The 19,160-nt window shown below is 40.5% G+C and overlaps 1 protein-coding gene and 1 long non-coding RNA gene across 2 annotated transcripts in view; one reads left to right on the top strand and one right to left on the bottom strand.

Moving 5' to 3' along the window:
* The window catches only part of grin3a (glutamate receptor, ionotropic, N-methyl-D-aspartate 3A), a 170,104-nt gene that overhangs the window by 139,792 nt on the left and 11,152 nt on the right, over nucleotides 1–19,160 (top strand). The window lies entirely within an intron of this gene.
* LOC138764740 (uncharacterized) lies at nucleotides 6,757–14,747 on the bottom strand. Its single transcript, XR_011358302.1, has 3 exons — nucleotides 14,686–14,747; nucleotides 9,924–10,018; nucleotides 6,757–7,992 (listed from the first exon to the last, which is right to left on the bottom strand). It is a non-coding gene; the product is annotated as an uncharacterized lncRNA (long non-coding RNA).

Here is a 19,160-nt window from a genome sequence, read left to right as displayed (position 1 = left end):
TAGACTCAGTCAACCTCTAGCACTTTATATTTATATCCCTTTTTCATGAGATGTTTAATCTAACAATATGACACACTGATACAGTATTCATTTCCATTTAAAAGTTCAACACATCAGCAGCACAAACTTTTTAAGTGTCCAGTTCTTTTTCTTTTTGAGATTCAGATTGTCAGATACTTTGCTAACATGTGTGGATCTTCTTAACACAGGTGCTTGTGTCTGGTAGCACTACTGTCCAGGACTGGTGGTGTTCCCTCTGTTGCTGTGCAGACTGGGTCTTCTGCATTTGTCTGTTCCTGCAGTGTCTTTTGCATTTTCAGCAGGCGCTTTCGATTCCTCCTCAGTATTTGACCCTCCTCTGTTCTGACAGTGTAGGATCCTAGATTTACTTCCTCCAGAACTGTGGCCTTTTTGTCCCAAGGGTTGGAATCTCTGACTCTCACTGTGTCATGTTGTGCCAGTGGCCTTAAGCTTCTTGCTGACTTGTCATAGTTTGCTTTTTGTCTCCATGGCAGATCCATTCGACATCTTCAACATCTCTGTTCTTGTTTGGGTCTGTAGAGTAGGGAAGTGTAGTGCATGGTCTAATTCCCATCAGAAGCTCAAAGGGTGACATGCCATGTTCAAGTGTTGAAACTCTGTAATTCAATAGAGCTAGAAATGGATCTCAGCTATTGTCTAGTGCTTTCTTGAGCAACTGTTTATCCATGTGAAATCCTTTCTCTGCTTTACTATTTGACTGTGGCTGCAAAGTTCATGAAGTCACATCTTGAAAATTATACTCTCCTGCCAAGTTCTGGAATTCTCTACAGCTGTACATGGTCCATTGTCACTATTGTAGACAATTTGATGAATTCCATGTCTTGCAAAGATTGATTTCATATATTTGATCACACAAGCAGCAGACATATTAGGAAGCTGCACAATCTCCAGATAGATCGATAGATAGTCAATAACTTACAAGTAATTATTTCCATCCATGTGGAAAAGATCAGACCCAACTTTCTCTCATGGTTCTGCTGGTACATCAGTTATTATCATGGGTTGCTTTGTCTGCTTTGGCTGATGTTTTAAACAGGTCTCACAGCTGCAAACCATCTTGTTAATATCAGCATTTATCTGTGGACAATAAACAGCAGTTCTGGCCCTCCTCTTGAATTTTTCAATTCCATTGTGCCCCTTGTGCCACCTTTTCAACATCTCCTGTCACAGTGATTAAGGAATACAAAATTCTGCTCTGTCTGATTAGAAGCCCATTGACAACACTCAACTCAGCTCTGATGTTGTAGTATGGCTGGCATTCACTTCTAGGCCATCCTTCATTCAGATTCTTGATGACCTTCTGTAGAACTGTGTCCTTTTCTATTTCAGCTGTGATCTGCTTGGATTTCATATCAGTTTCACATGATGATTCACATCTGTCTCTACTGAACTTTCATTGTTTACTCACTCTCATCATTGCCCTGGATAACGCATCAGCCAACACAATAAGTTTCTCTGGTGTGTAGCTTCATGATCAGTCTTTGAATTCTTGGTCACATTTCACTGAGATTTTTCTTGATTATGGCTATTAATGGCCTCTGGTCTGTCTCTGCTACAAATGTTGGTAGACCATATACATAATTATGGAATTTCTCGAGTCCATACACCAGACCTAGACACTCTTTCTCGATCTGTGCATATCGACATTCAGAAGTTGTCATCGTCCTTGATGTGTATGCTACTGGCATGAAGATAGCACAAAATATTGTACATTTAATACACTGTTTGGCAGATACTCCTGTCTGAGGATACCTCTTGGAATTTCCTCAGCTCCGGAAGTGTTCCATAGGACAGTGGAACACATCATAGAAGGTGTAAATGGGGTACGTGTTTACATGATCCTATGGGGATCCACACAAGAACAACACAACAAAAGGATCATCAAAGTGCTACAACATATCCAGAAGTATGGATTAAAGTTAAACAGAGAAAAATATCAGTTTGGTGTGAAGGAAATCACCTTTCTGGGAGATAAACTGTCTGAGGCAGATAAGAGCAAGGTGAAAGCAATTTTAGAAAAGCCCAGACCCACTGAAAAATGGTATATTGAGAGCGCTGGGTATGGTAAATTTATTTGGTGAATTCATACCAAACCTGTCTTCCAAAACAATGTACTTAAAGAAATTGTTACAAGACAAATGTGAATTCATGCAGACAGACAACCACGAGGAATAATGGGGACAACTGAAGACCATACCCCACTGCATGAAGTTGCTGTGAGCAAATGAAAAGCACTATATCGGAGAAAGGAAAAGAGCTTGAGAATCTGTAGAGTTGCATTCCAGCAAATAAATGATGTGTTTCATCAATTATTGCAGATAAATAAATGAACAGTATTTGGATGAGTTAAAGCTTTCACTCCAGAAGTTTGATCAAGCTGCAATATATCATCCTTTGAAGCTGTAAATCTTACAGACAAGTGGCTGGGTATCAGGAAATACATGAGCAATCATTGACTAAATCAAGGGAAAGATGTTTCAGATGAGAGTTTCCAAGAACTGGATCCTGCACTGGACTAAGGCAGTGCATCAAAGTAGCTCAAAAATAAATCGTAGATGCTGCTAAATACAGTGTCAGAGAGAAACCTGCTAAATATTATGGCCCTTATTATCTCTGAAGATCAAACTGGCTTTATTAAGGATTGTTATTCACAATTTAATATCTGTCATCAGTTAAATATCCTTTATTCTCCCACTGTTACTCCTTCTGAATGTATTATTTAATTGGATGCTGAAAAAGTATTTGACAGAGTAGCTTGCAGATACATCATGAATTTTTGTTTGAACAAACTCCACTCATGGTCAATATTTCCAGTCCAATTAACTGCATCATGACTGATAATAACTGATTCACACTCTTCTCTGCACACTCCAAGTGTTTCTTCCACTCCTGGTACCATGGACACTTCTGGTACCATGTGATGTTTCTTTTATTGTAATAAAGCAACTTGGATTCTTCAAAAACAACTATACTTTATTAGGTATAGAACTCACACAGGACCGTGTGGAGGCATCCATCTTGAATCCAACCAAAGCTGCAACCAACTAGTCTCTGCCTCCCTCTAATGGTTAGGAGTATCACTAGTACTCTATCAGACACCTCAAGAGGTTTGATATCCATGAATCAAGATTTATTTATTGTCATGTTGTAAAACAGATGTAATATTACACAAAATTGGATTTAGTCTGCCATAATCCTATGCAGCCACACAGACTTCAGTCCAAACCATCAGCAATCTAAGCTGAAGCACCAAATCTTCAAAATGATCAGGAACCTTTCAGTGCCTGTGTCTATTTGGGAACCCCTTCCTCCCTCGGCACCTTCTCACATCACATTTGATGGGAAATCTTATCTCAAAACTCTTTTGTGAAACATATTGAAATATTTTAGTAAGTTAAAATAACTTTATAAATTGTTGTTCTTATTCAGGATATTGAGTAAAACATGAAGTCTGCAGACCCTGTTTGTAGTAAAAACACAGTAATGCTGGAGGAACTCAGCAGGTCTTACAGTGTTCATAGGAGGAAAAGATATATACTGGTAATGGTAACCAATGTTTCCAACCTGAGCCCTTCCTCAGAGTGCTTCAAGGAGGGGCTCAGGCCCAGAATGTCAGTAATATATCTTTACCTCCTATGGATGATGCAAGACCTGCTGAGTTCCTCCAGCAATTTTGTATTTTTTCAGGGTATATCTTTGGTTAATAAGACTGAGTTAACATATTAAAGCTAATTAATTGAAAAGTTACATAGCGTGTTCATTTTTCTCATTAATAGCCTGGGGGTGGTGCAGAAAAGTGAAACCAGTAAATATTTTCTTTTATCAGCTGAGAGGAAGGATATCTACAAATCTATTTCCAATTTTTCCTCATCATTAATTCTAAAGATCAGAAGAGTGTGAGTGTGTGTGCGAGTGCATGTAACTGCATGTGAGAGCTTATATGCACATATGAGAATGTTGATCTGTGTGTGTGTTTGTGAATGACTGTGTGTGCATTTTTATGTGGGTGTTGATATATATATAAATCTGTGTGTGTGTCCTGCATTCATATACTTGTGTCTATAATATGTGCAGTGTTGTTTGAGTGTATTTGTGTCTTTGCAGTCTGTTATTGTGCATACGTGTGTCCACATTCATGCATAAGGTATTGTGTACATGCATAGCAGTGATAGCTGGCTGTGTGATCAAATGAACGTGAAACTAGATCTTCATTATTACCGTGGATTCTACAAAAGTTCAGAAATTATGTTCAACTAGCATAACATACTTTCCACTTCCAACACTATAACAGCCTAAGTAAGTAACCTGAGTAAGTCATTCAATCTTAAGTCTTCATCATTCAATAAGATTACGGCCGATGTAATATTTCTGAAGTCCACTTTCCTGTTCTTTACCCTAATCTTCAATTACCTTATTGTTTATAAATCTCTCTATCTCAGCCTTAAATATTACCCAAGGAAACTGCCCCTCCCAAAGAACTCCAAAGACTCACAATCCTCTGAGTAGGGGAATGCTTCCTCTTCCCCGAGTTAAATGGTCACCCTGTTGTTCTAAAACCAGGCCCTTTGGTTCCAGTGTCTATCATGCAATGAAAGCTCCTCTCAGCTTCAATGTTTGAAAACATTAAGGTACTTTGACAGGTTTAGATAAAGTCAGGAGCAATATTTTGAATGATGAAGGAGAAATGACTGACTGATGTTTTGCTAGTACCTTTCAAAACCTCAGCATTACCGAATATTTTATCCACAGTATTAAGTGCTCATTTCCAAGTACTTTTGCATTTAGATTAGATTACATTTACAGGTATTTGTTATTGTTACTTGCACTGACATACAGTGAAAATCTTTCTTTTGTGCACCATTCAACAGTGAGCAAAGAATTACCACATTCTAGTTCTATTTTGCAAACAAAGAAATGAAAAAGAAAGCCCATTCAGAGTCAGTGAATGGTTGAGGATCACACCAGTTCTACCAGATGTAGCCTCCTTCCTGTATCCATCTTCTTGTCCTCCATCGCTCTCTCTTGGCCCCTGGATTAATTTCCCAAAAACCATCAGCAGCTGATGATGCCCGTGGCTTAGCAGAAAGACCTTTGGATACCAAACCAAGGGTAAAGCCTGTCTTATCCGGCCCCACCACTTCACAACTTGGCAGCTGCTGCTTTGACTCTGCTACAGTCAAGGCCACCTCCCAATTAATCATCAGGCTGGCCCCTGGACAGACCCAATGGGAGCATCCGATTTCAAATTAAACATTGCCACCTTGGTCTTTGTTGTAGCCACAGCCTTTATTTGACTTAACTGCCTCTGCCATGGACAGAGAAATTTGTGACAATGGAAGAGAGGCAGCAGCCAACTTGCATAATCACTTGTGTGATCAGAACTGTATCATCTGTGTAGAGGTGTTACTTGAGATAATAATATCACTTGGGAAATCAGCAAAATCTCTCCTACACTTCTTTGAGATAGTCTCATGAATGAGAGAGTGGTTTAAAATGTTATTGGAAAGAATGTTCTTACAAAAGAGCAATACTCTCTTACTGCAGCACTGAAGTCGTTACCTCGATTTTACTGCTCCAATCCTTGAATTGTGCATTGAACCCATAATCTTCTGTCTCAGAGGAGAGAATGAAGTGACCATCAGCACATGAACCTCACTGCATTTCACTAAAGACAAGTATGTTTCAAGCAACGGGCTGAAGTACGGCTTGAAATTACTCGGTAGGTTCCCAAAGGTTTAAGTCACATGCCTAGAAATCCATGCCACAGTTGTCTGGCTTGAAGTTAAACATTCCCTGCATTTTTTACCCCACTGACAGAACTCCAAAGTTCCGAGCATAGTTTGTTGCAGTCCTGAAGCCCTGTTCTGTTATTGGACCGTCCTTTTCCTTCGAAGGAGCTTGTTAAATTCTGAATGTTCCCAATCTTAGGACCTACTGCTCTTCTTGGTGACATTAGAAGCGCTTTTAATCTAATCTTATTTTTAATTTTTGTCACAGTTGTATCTTACTTCCTGCTTTTTTTGTTTTGTGTTTTAAAAGAATTTTAAAAAAGTGTTGTTAGCAATGTATTAATTCTTTAAATATTATTTGTTGTTTGTTTGCATTATAATGTAATTTACCCACTTTCCATAGCCTCCTCCTGCCTCATTCCCACCTGGTTCAGTTTGTATAGATTTAAAACCTTGGTTTCAGATTGAACAAAATTTCATTCAATCTTAGTATCGCATTTTGTCAGTTTGCGATCAATCTTTCCTGAAACATTTTTTTTTTAATCATTCAATGTGAGACCTGTAGTAGCCTACTTCCAAAATGGTTTCTCAACATTCTGATTGAGAAGATAAACTTATCTGTGCCTACATGATTTCATTCTTCATACTATTTGATCTATGGACTCCATATGTAGATTATTGCAGAATCCTTGCTTACATGTGCCTGATTTATATCTACTCCAAATTCCCACTACTGTTTTGCAATACTCATTGCTGTTCCAAGTTCTACCCAGAGTGGCTCAACAGGATTTTCCAAGGTAAGTTTCCTTCCCTCTTAGTACTTGAGAGAAAGAAGTCTTTAACATCGAGACTAGTACTCCTCTTCTATTTGTCTCTTAGTATATTTAATTCCTAATCTTACCAGGTTGTTGCCATGGATTTTGAATTGTATTCATTTATTGGTGCTTCACCATTGATTTGTCTACCATATAGTCAGATAAAGACTCATACCATTTCTCCCTTTTCATACTCTAATTGGACATTAAAGTTCAAATGTTTATATGCTCCGTTGTTTCCTGAGACGCTTTGGTTATCATAACCGATTTCATCACCCTTCGTGCAGTTTCTCATTAACATTCTAAACTTCCCCTTCCCAGAAGCTAGCTGTTGGACAATCAGTTTAATGTCTTAAAAGTCTTTTAGAGTGACGATGACAGGTGATGATAAAATGATAATAGCAAAATCAAGGAAATACCTGTGACCTTGGAAACCCAAAATCAAATCTGTAAATGCGAGAAATATTCAGCAGATCAGACATGAAGAAAGGAACCTTAGACATTCATGAGTTTTAAGATGTAAAGACAGTTAAGGATGGGATAGGGTAGAATGGAATGAAAGGGAAAATTTATGTTGAGCTAAAATAGGTGAGATTAAATGACAAAAAGAATATCTGTGCTTGGTGATAGTGGGAAGTAATGGCTTCCCACCACACACGTCACAAAACAACAGGAGGTATAAATGAAAAAAAAACTATAATTAGTATCTGAAATTATCAACGTAAAATATTGCAGAATATTGGAAATCTGAAAAAGATGGTAAACTGGTGAAATTAGTGACCTTTTCTTCCAATGATCTCTGTCAGTGTCTATGTCATCAGAGGGAATGGGCCTTTGGGCATTTATTCTGTAGATGACCTTGACAACAGTTAAGAATCTAAACACATTGTGGTGATTAGTGAAGTACTGGATCATCTGTGGTTTAGATCATTAGTCTTCTGTTAGAACTTTTTGTTTAAGTATCTGTAGAGCTGTTTTGTTTCCCCTTGAAATGATGTGAATCTTCCATTCCCAGATACCATCTGGTCATTCTAATCCAAGTAATTCTGGTGTTTTCTGATGAAGGAACCAAGAATCTATTCGCAAGTGCTGGGTATGGTTGGTTTCATTGCGGTGCAGAGATGGATAAGCTGTGGCTTCTACTGGTTGGGAGTTAATGGGTTGTTTCTGAGGCTTTATTTTTGAACACTTTACAATTGGTTCTCTTGCAATAATGGGGCATTGGTGGAGATAATAGAGCAGATTATGAGGTGCACAGCCATGATGCAGGCATCCTTGATGTCTCTCGCTTGAATGATGATATAAACTAATTTCCATGTCTGGATTAGCAGTATGGCTAAATTATCTTGTGCTTGTTAGGTAAAATTGGGTGAAATTTTCAGGCAAGAGGAAATGCAGTATTTCATCTGTATGCGAAACAAAGATTCAAGATTCAATTTATTATCACAGTAATAGAACAGCATCATATTACATGAAATGTCTTTTTTTCCTGCTGTAAGGCAGACAGATTCACCACCGGCAGAAATTACCTAAGGGCCTCTTACATTTCTTATAGTCAGACTTACAGTCAGAGAGAGAGAGAGAAAAAAAAAGAGAGTCCCCCAGAGTCACCGAGTGGCCGTAGATTTGCCGCCAGCGCTATTGCAGACTCCTCAGCCATAGAGTCCAGTCCAAATCACTGGCAACTCAAGCTCCAGATCCGAACCTCCGACATGATCAGGAACTCTTCAGCCCCCTCGGCACCCCCTCGCGTCCTGGTTCCCAGCCAGTTCGAGCCAGTCTCCAGCAGTCCGCAGCCCAGTGCGAGTCTCCCAATAGCAGCCTCCAGTAGCCCACAGCATCCATGGGTTCCTCGCCTCGAATCACCAGCAGCCCGCCACATGGTCTGGTCCCTCAGCCTCAGAGCCCCTCTCTGGCTCACCTGAGTGGTCACTGTCCCATGTGTCATCTCCTCTGCTTCTCCTTCTCAGATGGCGGGGTGATCTTACCGTCCTCTGGCACCCCACTCCAGTCCTCCACTTTCCCAGAGTCTGCAGCCCCTCGTGACTGTCGCCAATTAATAGGCACCGCCATCATGGGTGAAGAACCCATGGTCACGGGATCTCAATTAAAACCACCGTTGGCTCCCTCCCCTCAAAGCCTGTGCAGAGCCAATGGCAGTTGACTGGGCAGTCGAACTCCACGGGAGCGCTGCATCTCCATTCCCTCACTCCCTGCGGATGTACACCAGCGGCTCCGTTAGCGTCACCATTTTTGTTCTGCAAACTAATCAGCCAAGCTACATTTTGCCTCCATCGTGGAAGTCACAAGCAGTAAATATGGCAACACTTTCCATGCAGACAGTGTTTGGGTGCCTGACAGGAAGGAAGGGTTTGCATCTCAAGCAGTTATATCAGAGAAGAATTTGAATTTATGTAGACGATAGAATGACTGGCTCTCCTGCTTTTTTCCAAGCCCATTATTATCATCTGCATTTTTCCCCTTTGGGTGGGACAAACAGCTCCATCAAAATGAATTGGTTTTAATGGGATGTGAACCTTAGGAAGTTGATCCTGGAGCAAAGTATGGATAGAGATTTCCATTAAAATTCAAAATGCAACTCAAAAATTCTATCAAGCCAATTATTTTAATTTTAATTGTTGAGGTACAATCCCTTAAGAATTTTGAACATTGAGGTACAATATGCAATTGCAGGTATTTGAAGCAGGAATTAAATACATCTGACAATTTCCCAAAAGAAAATTCATTGCATTTTTGCAGTATTGACTTTGATATTTGGTTCAATTAATTTCAATGCCCTGTATATTTGAAGGGCTTAACATTAAATAAATGGGTACCTGTGGCATTGTTGAGAGGAAGGAGATGCCAGGAGAGCTCATTGAGACAGTAAGGTATCTGAGTTGGAATGACAGGATAAGTGCCTCGATGCTATTTTCTAAAGCCAGGGAAGAAGAGTCCCAGGCTGAGTTAAATCCTTGCATGGACAATAGAAAGTATGTACAATTGGGAGTTGACACAAAAGGAACTCTGTAGGTCTCATAAGATCCATAAGAGGTACATATACATAGCCAGTATTTCAAACCTGGGCCCTTCTTCAAGGTATGAGCAAAAGCAAGCAGGCACCCGAATAACAAAGCTGGGGGAGGAGGGAAAAAGGGAGAGGAAAGGAGCACAGGCAAAAGGTCATTGTTGAACATGGACAGGACAGGAGAGGAAAGGTGATAATTGATCAGGGGAAAGGGGTGGCTCTGTGATTACAGAGCTGAAGCAAAGGAGACAGAGGGATGGGGAAAGAATGAAGCCTGGACTGAAGGGATCACTGGAAAGATGGGATTACCTTTGAAGAATGTTTGATGGCTCTTGGTCAATGCTCCTTGGAGTTCAGAAGAAAGACGGGGGAACCTCATAGAAGCATTTTGAATGTTGAAAGCCCTAGACAATGTAGATGTGACAAAGTTATTTCCCATGGTGAGGGAGACTAGGATAAAAGGGCACAACTTAAGGATTTTTAAAAAAGCAACAATTTAAAACAGAGATGTGGAATTTCTTTCAACAAAGTGGTGAACCTCTGGAATTTGTTACCACAGGTAGCAGTGGAGGGCAAGTAGTTGGATATACTTAAGGCCAAGACAGATACATATCTGAGTAGTCATGGTATCAAAGATTACGGGGAGAAGACAGAGGAATGGGGCTGAGTGGGAGAATGGATTAACTCATGATGGAATTGCAAAGCAAATGGTGGGCTCAATGGCCTACTTCTACTGCTTTGGTCTTATGAAGAGAGAAAGAGCTAGAGGAAAGGAGACATAGTGAATGATGTGGAATCAATGTGGGTAGAGCTGCAAAATGCAAGGGGGCAGAAGATGTTAGTAGGAGACCACCTAACAGTAGTAGAGAGGTTGGGGATGGCATTAAACAGGAAATTGGAAATGCGTGCAACAAAGGCAAGGCAGATATAATGGGTGACATTAATCTCCATATAGACTGGATGAATCAAATTGGTAAGGGTACTGATGAGGATGATTTCTTAGAAGGTATACGGGATAATTTTCTAACCCAGTATGTTGAAGAACCAATGAGGGAACAGGCCATTCTAGATTGGGTTTTGAGTAATGAGAAAGGGTTAGTTAACAATCTTGTTGTATGAAGCCCTTTGGGCAAGAGTGACCACAATATGGTGGAATTTTACATTAGGATGGAAAGTGACAGTTCTGAACTTAAAGAAGGGTGACTTTGAGGGTATGAGACGCGAATTGATTAAGTTAGATTGGCAAATGTTACTTAAAGGATTAACTGTAGAAAGGCAATGGCAAGAATTTAAGGATCACCTGGATGAAATACAGCGTTTGTTCATCCCGGTTTGGAAAAATAATAACTCAAGGAGGGTAGTACATCCTTGGATAACAAGGGAAATCAGGGAGAGTATCATGTGTAAAGAGGAAGCATATAGACTAGCCAGGAAAGACAGAATACCAGAGGATTAGGAGAAATTCAGAGTTCTACAGAGGAAGACAAAGGGATTAATCAGGAAAGGCAAAAGAGATTATGAGAGAAAGTTGGCAGGGAACATAAAAAATGACTGCAAAAGTTTTTATAGATATATAAAGAGAAAGAGACTAGTAAGGATAAATGTGGGTCCCTTGCAGTCAGAAACGGGTGAATTGGTCATGGGGAACTAGGACATGGCAGACCAATTAAATAACTACTTCAGTTCGGTCTTCACGAGGGAAAATATGAATAATCTTCAGGAAATAATAGGGGACCATGGGGCTAATGTGACGGAAGGACTGGGGAAAATAAGTGTAAGTTATGAGGTTGTGTTGGATAAATTGAAGGGATTAAAGGCAGACAAGTCCCCAGGGCCAGATGGTCTGCATCCCAGAGTGCTAAAGGAAGTAGCCCATGAAATAGTGGATGCATTGTTGATAATTTTTCAAAACTCTTTAGATTCTGGAGTAGTTCCAGAGGACTGGAGGGTGGCTAATGTAACTCCACTTTTTAAAAAGGGAGGGAAAGAGAAATCAGGGAATTATAGACCAGTTAGCTTGACATCGGTAGTGGGGAAAATGTTAGAGTCAGTTTTTAAAGATGTGATTGCGGCACATCTGGAAAGTGGTGAATTCATTGATCAGAGCCAACATGGTTTTATGAAAGGAAAATCGTGTCTGACTTATCTTATTGAATTTTTTGAGGATGTAACTAGTAGAGTGGATAGGAGAGAACCAGTAGATCTGGTTTACCTGGATTTTCAGAAGGCTTTTGATAAGGTCCCACACAGGAGATTACTATACAAACTTAAGGCACACGGTATAGGGGATATGGTATTGAGGTGGATAGAGAATTAGTTGACAGATAGGAAGCAAAAAGTAGGAATAAACGGGTACTTTTCGGAATGGCAGTCAGTTACTAGTGGGGTACCACAAGGCTCAGTGCTGGGACCCCATTTATTTACGATAGATATTAATGATTTAGATGAGGAAATAGAAAACAGCACTTCCAAGTTTGCAGACGACATGAAGCTGGGTGGGATTGTAAGCTGTGTGGAAGCTGTTAAGAGTGTGCAGGGTGACTTGGACAGGTTGGGTGAGTGGGCAAATGCATGGCAGATACAATATAATGTGGATAAGTGTGTGGTTATCCACTTTGGAGGAAAGAATGGGAGGGCTGAGTACTATCTTAATGGTATCCAATTAGGAAAAGGGGAGATGCAAAGAGACCTGGGTGTCGCTGGGCATCAGTCATTAAAAGTGGGCAGACAGGTGCAGCAAGCAGTAAAAAAGGCGAATGGTATGTTGGCGTTCATATCAAGAGGATTCGAGTACAGGAGCAGAGAGGTATTGATGCAGTTGTATAAGACAATGGTGAGACCTCACCTGGAGTATTGTGTTCAGTTTTGGTCTCCTTATCTGAGGAAGGACATCATTGCCATGGAGAGAGTGCAGAAAAGGTTTATCAGATTGATACCAGGGATAGCGGGACTTGCATATGAAGAAAGGCTAGAACGACTGGGCTTGTACTTACAGGAGTTTAGACGATTAAGAGGAGATTTAATAGAAATGTTCAAAATTCTTAAGGGATTTGACAGGCTAGATGCAGGAAGATTGTTCCCAATGTTGAGCAAGTCTAGAACCAGGGGTCACAGTTTAAGGAAAAAGGGGAAATCCTTTAGGAATGAGATGAGGAAGAATTTTTGCACTCAGAGGGTGGTGAATTTATGGAATTCTCTGCCACAGGAAGTGATTGAGGCCATTCCATAGCTATATTTAAGAGAGAGTTAGATTTAGTACTTGTGACTAGGGGGATCAGGGGGTATAGAGAGAGAGCTGGAACAGAGTACTGAGTGGATGATCAGCCATGATCAAAATGAATGGCAGTGTAAGCTTGAAGGGCCAAATGGCCTACTCCTACACCTATTTTCTATGTTTCTATGTTTTTCTATAGGTGAGGGGGAGAGATGGTGGGGTGAACAGAAACCAGAGAAGTAGAGAAGTCAATGTCAATGCCATCTAGGTGGAGGGTGCCCAGATGGTGTACGAGATGTTTTTTCTCCAATTTGTGGGTGATCTCCATCTGGCAGTGCATGGGACCATGGATAGACATGCGAGCATGAGAATAGGACAGGGAAATGGGTTGCCACTGGGAAATTCTCACTATTTCAGCGGACAGAGTGTCAAAGAAGCTGGTTCAAGAAAACAGCTCTTTCTCCAAGGCAATTAGGGGTGGGCAAAAAACACACACACGCTAGTATTTCTCACATCTCAAAATGAGTGAAAAATAAATCAAGGCACTGGAACTACAGATGGGACAATCCTGAGCATGCAATGATGATGAAGGGATTCAAGGGTCAGTTGCACTTCATAATAAAGAATTTTCACCAAACTCCTGCAAGTTCTCAGCAATTCTGCTCTCACACAAGAGCCATGGGATGGTTTGCTTACACACCTCATCAAAACAAAGAGAACCAAGGGCTGCAAATGGTCATCAAAACAGACCACAAAGTGTGTATTAGCCCGTGAAAGTCAGAGACTGATTTATCTTTCGAACTGTGGTCTTATCCATCAATCCATTTTAAAAAAATACTCAGCCAGACTAATAAAAAAAAGCTAAAGAATTGAAAGATATTTAATGGGCTGCACCAAATTACTGACACAGTCTGCCCTCAATGTCATCACAAACATTTTGTGGTGACGCAGAAATAATTCAAAATTAATTACATAGCACTCACAATGTACGGCAGTAACGCAAATACAGGATTTTAAGAATCGATCATCTGACTGAGCAAAAGTAGGTTGCAATTGAAAATCATTTTAAATTGTAGTTTCCAGTCTGCTCAGAAAAAAATAATCTGGATGCTTTGCCCCCATGACAGAGCTGTGAGCAAACAATATGGGGGTCACAATTCAATGGGTTCCTTGATCATTATGAAAACAATAGCCTGTTTTCTGTGCTGTAGTGTTCTATGGTTCTACTTGTGTATTACAGGAGATGGTTCTTGTCAGGTGAGTATTCAAGCTCTCCCCCTCATGTTCCACTGGATGGAAATGATCCCACAGCACTGTCAGGAAATAGATTGAACCAGTTTTGCTGGCTAATATCCATCATTTTCTGACAACAAAAATACAAAAGAATGAATTATTATCTCTGATTATTACATGTGGGAAGTTGCCATGCACATGTTGCCTGATCTATTCATTTTATCTTAACAATAGTTTGAAGTTGAAACCAAATAATAGGCTGTAAAGCATTTTAATTTGTGTAGCAAGAAAATCACTACCTAAATAAATGCCCAGACATTGGATTATGGCTTACCAAATGATAACACAATTATATCCATTTTTGTTATTTATCGATCTTTTCCTAATGTAAATTCAGGCCCATTTGGTTGGAAAGTAAAATAATCCCCATTTCTTAATGGCCCCACATTATTTCTGGTACAAGGAGAAGGCTTCTTACATAAGCAGTCTAGCAAGCTAACACTTACATGACCACCACTTCAATGTGATCCAGGCCATGTGACTGGAAAAGTTTCCTCCTAAGAACCTGACATTATCTGCAGTTTCCACTTCAACAACAATAATATGTACAGGGGTGTACCTTACCTCTTGAAGCCTTTGAGCAGCTGCTTTGACTTCTTGTTATCTTGGCTCCTTGCCACTCATCCTGTATCTGATAGTCAGTCTAGGACTATGATGTCATCCATGAACTTAAAAGATGTAACTGAAATGGTATTTGTCCGTACTAACATACTTGAAGAGGGTGTATATTAGAGGGCTGAGTTTACATCCTCGACGCGTGCTGGTGTTGAATGTGATGGTGGATAAGATTTTGTTACCCATTTTCACTGATTGTGGTGGGTTAAACCAGACGTCAAGGATCCAGTTGGGGATAAGTTTTGAGATCAATAGTATTTAAGGTGGAGTTGTAGTTGATGAGCAGTCATCTGACATAGGTATCCTTGATGCTCAACTGTTCCAGGGCTGAGAGAAAGCTAGGGAGATTGTACCTGCCATGGACCTGTTTGGAGAGTTGCCAATTTGAAGTGTGTCAAGACTGGTTGTGAGGCAGGAACTGATGTGAGACATGACCAGCCCCTCATGGCATGTCTGTGTTTTGTTATTAAAATCCATGTAAGTGAAACCCTGAAAGATTGTAAAGTGGACTCCCACTGACTACACTCTTATATAAAGAGAACATTTTCTGAATATTCACTCATGAGAAGTAGTTATCGCTGGCAGAGCAACATTTAAAGCACGCCCACCAATTTCCCTGGAAATCCTGGTATCTGGGGAGCCAACATCTTGAACACTTGACATTGGAATAAAGCTTTCCCACAGCTCTTTTGGAAAGGGAGCTTGAGGATAATGACCTAGCCACAATGAAAATTCACCCAGGTATTTTCCAAGGGAGGATGCTGTGTGATTTTTGGAAATTGCAGGTAGTCATGAAAAATGGTTTGAGAGAAGATGCCAGTGTAGCCTTGATGAGTAAATGTATGATGAAGATTGATGGCGCATAATGGAGTCCTGGTGCACCACTAATGGAAGAAAGAATGTTTAAAGTGGACTACTCCCTTATATTGTCAGCAAAGCTAGTAAGAGGGCTTACTTAAATATCTGGCGATGCAAATGTAAGTTTCATCACAGCAGTTAACTAAATTATCTGAAACTAGAAAGATATTGATGTTGAAAGCCCAGTAGGTTCAATAAATTACTATGGACTGGAAACCTGCTATCTTGACCTGTCTGGTTTTAAGATCCAAAGTACTATGGTTAACTTTTAACCTCTGGAATGACCTAGAAAGTAATTTGGCTTCAGGGCAGATAGGACCAGCATTACCAGTGATGCCACCTCCACAAAATCAACTCCTCACAGCTGCGTGTCTGTATCTCTTCAATGAAGCTAAGTTAAGCTATCAGTGCTTATTACCCATGGTCACACCCACTTACTACACACTTCCAACTCCACATGCCAATCAGCTCTGTGGTGATATGTAATTACACCACTAGGTCACCAGGGGTCATCCCGGTGACCTTGTATATAAAGCAGTCCAGTGCTACAGTCTAGCCTTCCAGGTTTGTCTTGCAGAGAGACAGGAGCTTTTAGTGTACATATTAGTTTATTAAAGCTGTCTTATACTCGCACTGCTGATGTGGTTATTGTCAGTACAAGCTCAACACACAGGCAAAGCCTACTTTGTCTTTATTCAATGGTCATGATTTTGCATAACTCTTCTGGACCCAAGTCCAGCGGTTGAAGGGAAAGAAAAACTCAGTCAGTGCACAAGGAATAAAAAGGCATAGAATTTCTTCGGCTCAAGCCCGAAATATCAGTAATATATATCTTCTCCTCCTGTGGACGCTGCGAGACCTGCTAAGTTCTTCCGGAATTTCTGTGGTTTTACAACAATCACACCATCTGCAGACTTTTGCGTTTCTTGCACCCGGCAAATTCATTCATCCACTTTGCAAATGCCAAACAATCCCTCAAGTCGCAGGGATGTCTTTACAAAGTTTTGAAATTTCAAACCATTTATCTGTTATCCTGATATTAAGATGTTAAGGAATTCAAGATATACAAGGTTAATACAGAAAATTTAAGTTCACGTTTATTTATCATCCGATTGTACCAATACATCCCGACAAAACAGCGTTCTTTGGTCCATAGTGGAAATACTGCAAACACATTGGCAGACATAGCACACATACAGACAGGTACAGTTTACGTATACATATATTTAAAATAAATATTACAAGTGCGGAGGTTAAAGCCATGATCATATGAAATAGTGTTGGAGGTGCAATGCACTCCCATTTCTTAAGCAGTTACATTTATTTATATCAGGCAAGGCATATTTAAGAATATTCAGTGCAGAAAGCCCTCATTTCTTTCCAAAGCAAAATACTGCTGCCGGAAATCTTAAATAGAAAATGCTGGAAACATTCAGCAGATCAGACATCATTTATGGAGAAAGAAATTGATAATCTTTTATTGAAATGAAAGGTTGATAACCTTTCATAGAGGGCGATTGATCTGAAATGTTAACTCCTTTGTCACTATTTTTGATGTGACTTAATGATGCCATTGCACTGATATGTTTTCCTCCATTGTATCGCCCCTATCAGTTACTGTACATATGAGGCTGGCCTGCCTGCTAATGACTCATCCCCTAAGTTTCCTCCTCTTTTGCCCTGGCTATAAGGTCGAGCTACCTCCCTCTTTCCTGCATTCCTGTACCTGCATCCGGGCCAGACAAAGTGCGTATTAAAGCCTATTGTTCCCTCAGTTGTTGTTTCTGTGGTAAGCCTATCAGCCACAAAAATGCTATTAAAAGAACAGTAAATTCAGAATCAGTGCCCTTCAGAGTCATTCAAAATGGCAACTTCTCCTCCACCACCAACCACCTGTACCCCCCAAAAATGTATTATATTTCTGTTTGCTTGAAAAATCCACATGGTTAGAATTTGAACAACTGTGGGAAAAGTTAAAATATTGTTCCTGAGCCTTGGAACAGAATACTCATAATGTGCTAAGATATGTCAACATTTGCAAAAAAAAACAAGCTTCATGCATTTTTTTTGTCAAATTCACTGACATCCAAAATTCTTCCAACTTCCATGCCAGATAGTTTCCTTCTTCAACAGCAAGTACTATTGCAAATATACAATAAACTCCATCTTATACCAATGCAAAGTGCACAATTTAAATGAATTGTAGCACTGATGTGGGCTAACCATCTGTTTCTTTGCATTCTGACCTTAGAGCTTGCAGCTGTATCTCTGCATCAATAAGTGGCTGATATGGAAAATAATATTCTGATATTGTCAATGATTAGAGCTTTTGCTGCCACCTATGGTACAGACTGAATATTACAACCTTGAAACTGCATGATTACTGTAGTACAACACTATTACAGCCCATTGACCCAGGTTTGAATCCAGCACACTTTGTAAGGAGCTTGTATATTTTCCATTTGTCTGTGTGGGATTTCCGTCAGATGCTCCAGTTTTCTCCCACTCTTGAAAATATTCAGGTAGTTTGATTGTTGTATTTGGGTGGCACATGCATGTGGGCCGGAAGGGCCTGTTACCATGCTGTACGTCTAATTTAAAATTAAAAAAACACAAGAGCAAGGTTAATTACAATTTATATAGGCTAAAATAAGCCAAGCTGTTGCATCAAGCACGATTTCTCTCAAAAGTATTTTCATGCCCCTTTCTATTCATTTTCACACAACTTGTGCATTTTCTTGCTCTTCGATGATTCACAAGTCCTTTTCCCACACCTGACCCTTCAGAAACAGACAAAAATTTCAAAATTAAAGATTTAAAACTCAATATTCTTTTATTATCATGTAATAAACCAAAAATGGTGACATAACGCAAAATTTCCTTTAGTCTGCCGTAAGGCAAACAAAGATTCAGCATCAGCACGAATTGCCCAGTCAGAGAAAGAAAAGCAAAAGAGAGTGCCCTCCAGAGTCATTGAGTGTCCATGGATTCAGCTCCAGTGCTCCCACAGCCACCGCAGCCACATCGGCAAACCATCGGCAAGCTCCAGGTCCAAAACTCTGAAGTGATCACGGAGCCCTGAGCATCCTCGGCACCCTCTCGCATCTCATTTCCAATGCAATGTGACCCTTCGGCTTGCCTCCAGCAATCTGTAGCCTAGTGCAAGTCCCTTGACTGGAGTCACCAGCAGCCCGCAGCCTGCAGGGGTTCCTTGTCGCTAATCACCAACACCCCACCGCCTATGTGTTCTTCAGCCTCAGAGCCCATCTGGTGGCATGGTCACCGTCCCATAGGGTCATTTCCTCTATTTATTCTTCTCAGATTGGGGTGTCACCCCTTTTTCTCGTGTCCTGTGCCAGTCCTTCTCTTCCCCAGAGCCTGCAAACCCTTGTGGTCTCAGCTGATCATAGGTGCCGCCATCTTGGGACCAGATCCCTTGGTCGCAGGATTTTAAAATAATCCACCATTGGCTCCTTCAACAGGCTGTTTAAAGTCTGTATGAAGCTGACGACAGTTGGACTCGGCATTTGGGTCCCGCGAGAGATCGCTGTGTCTCAGCGGCAATA

The sequence above is a fragment of the Narcine bancroftii genome, chromosome 1 (assembly GCF_036971445.1).
Source record: "Narcine bancroftii isolate sNarBan1 chromosome 1, sNarBan1.hap1, whole genome shotgun sequence".
In the NCBI taxonomy this organism is placed as follows: domain Eukaryota; kingdom Metazoa; phylum Chordata; class Chondrichthyes; order Torpediniformes; family Narcinidae; genus Narcine; species Narcine bancroftii.
Note: the sequence above shows the minus strand (reverse complement) of the source record. Positions and strands in the feature narration are given on the sequence as shown.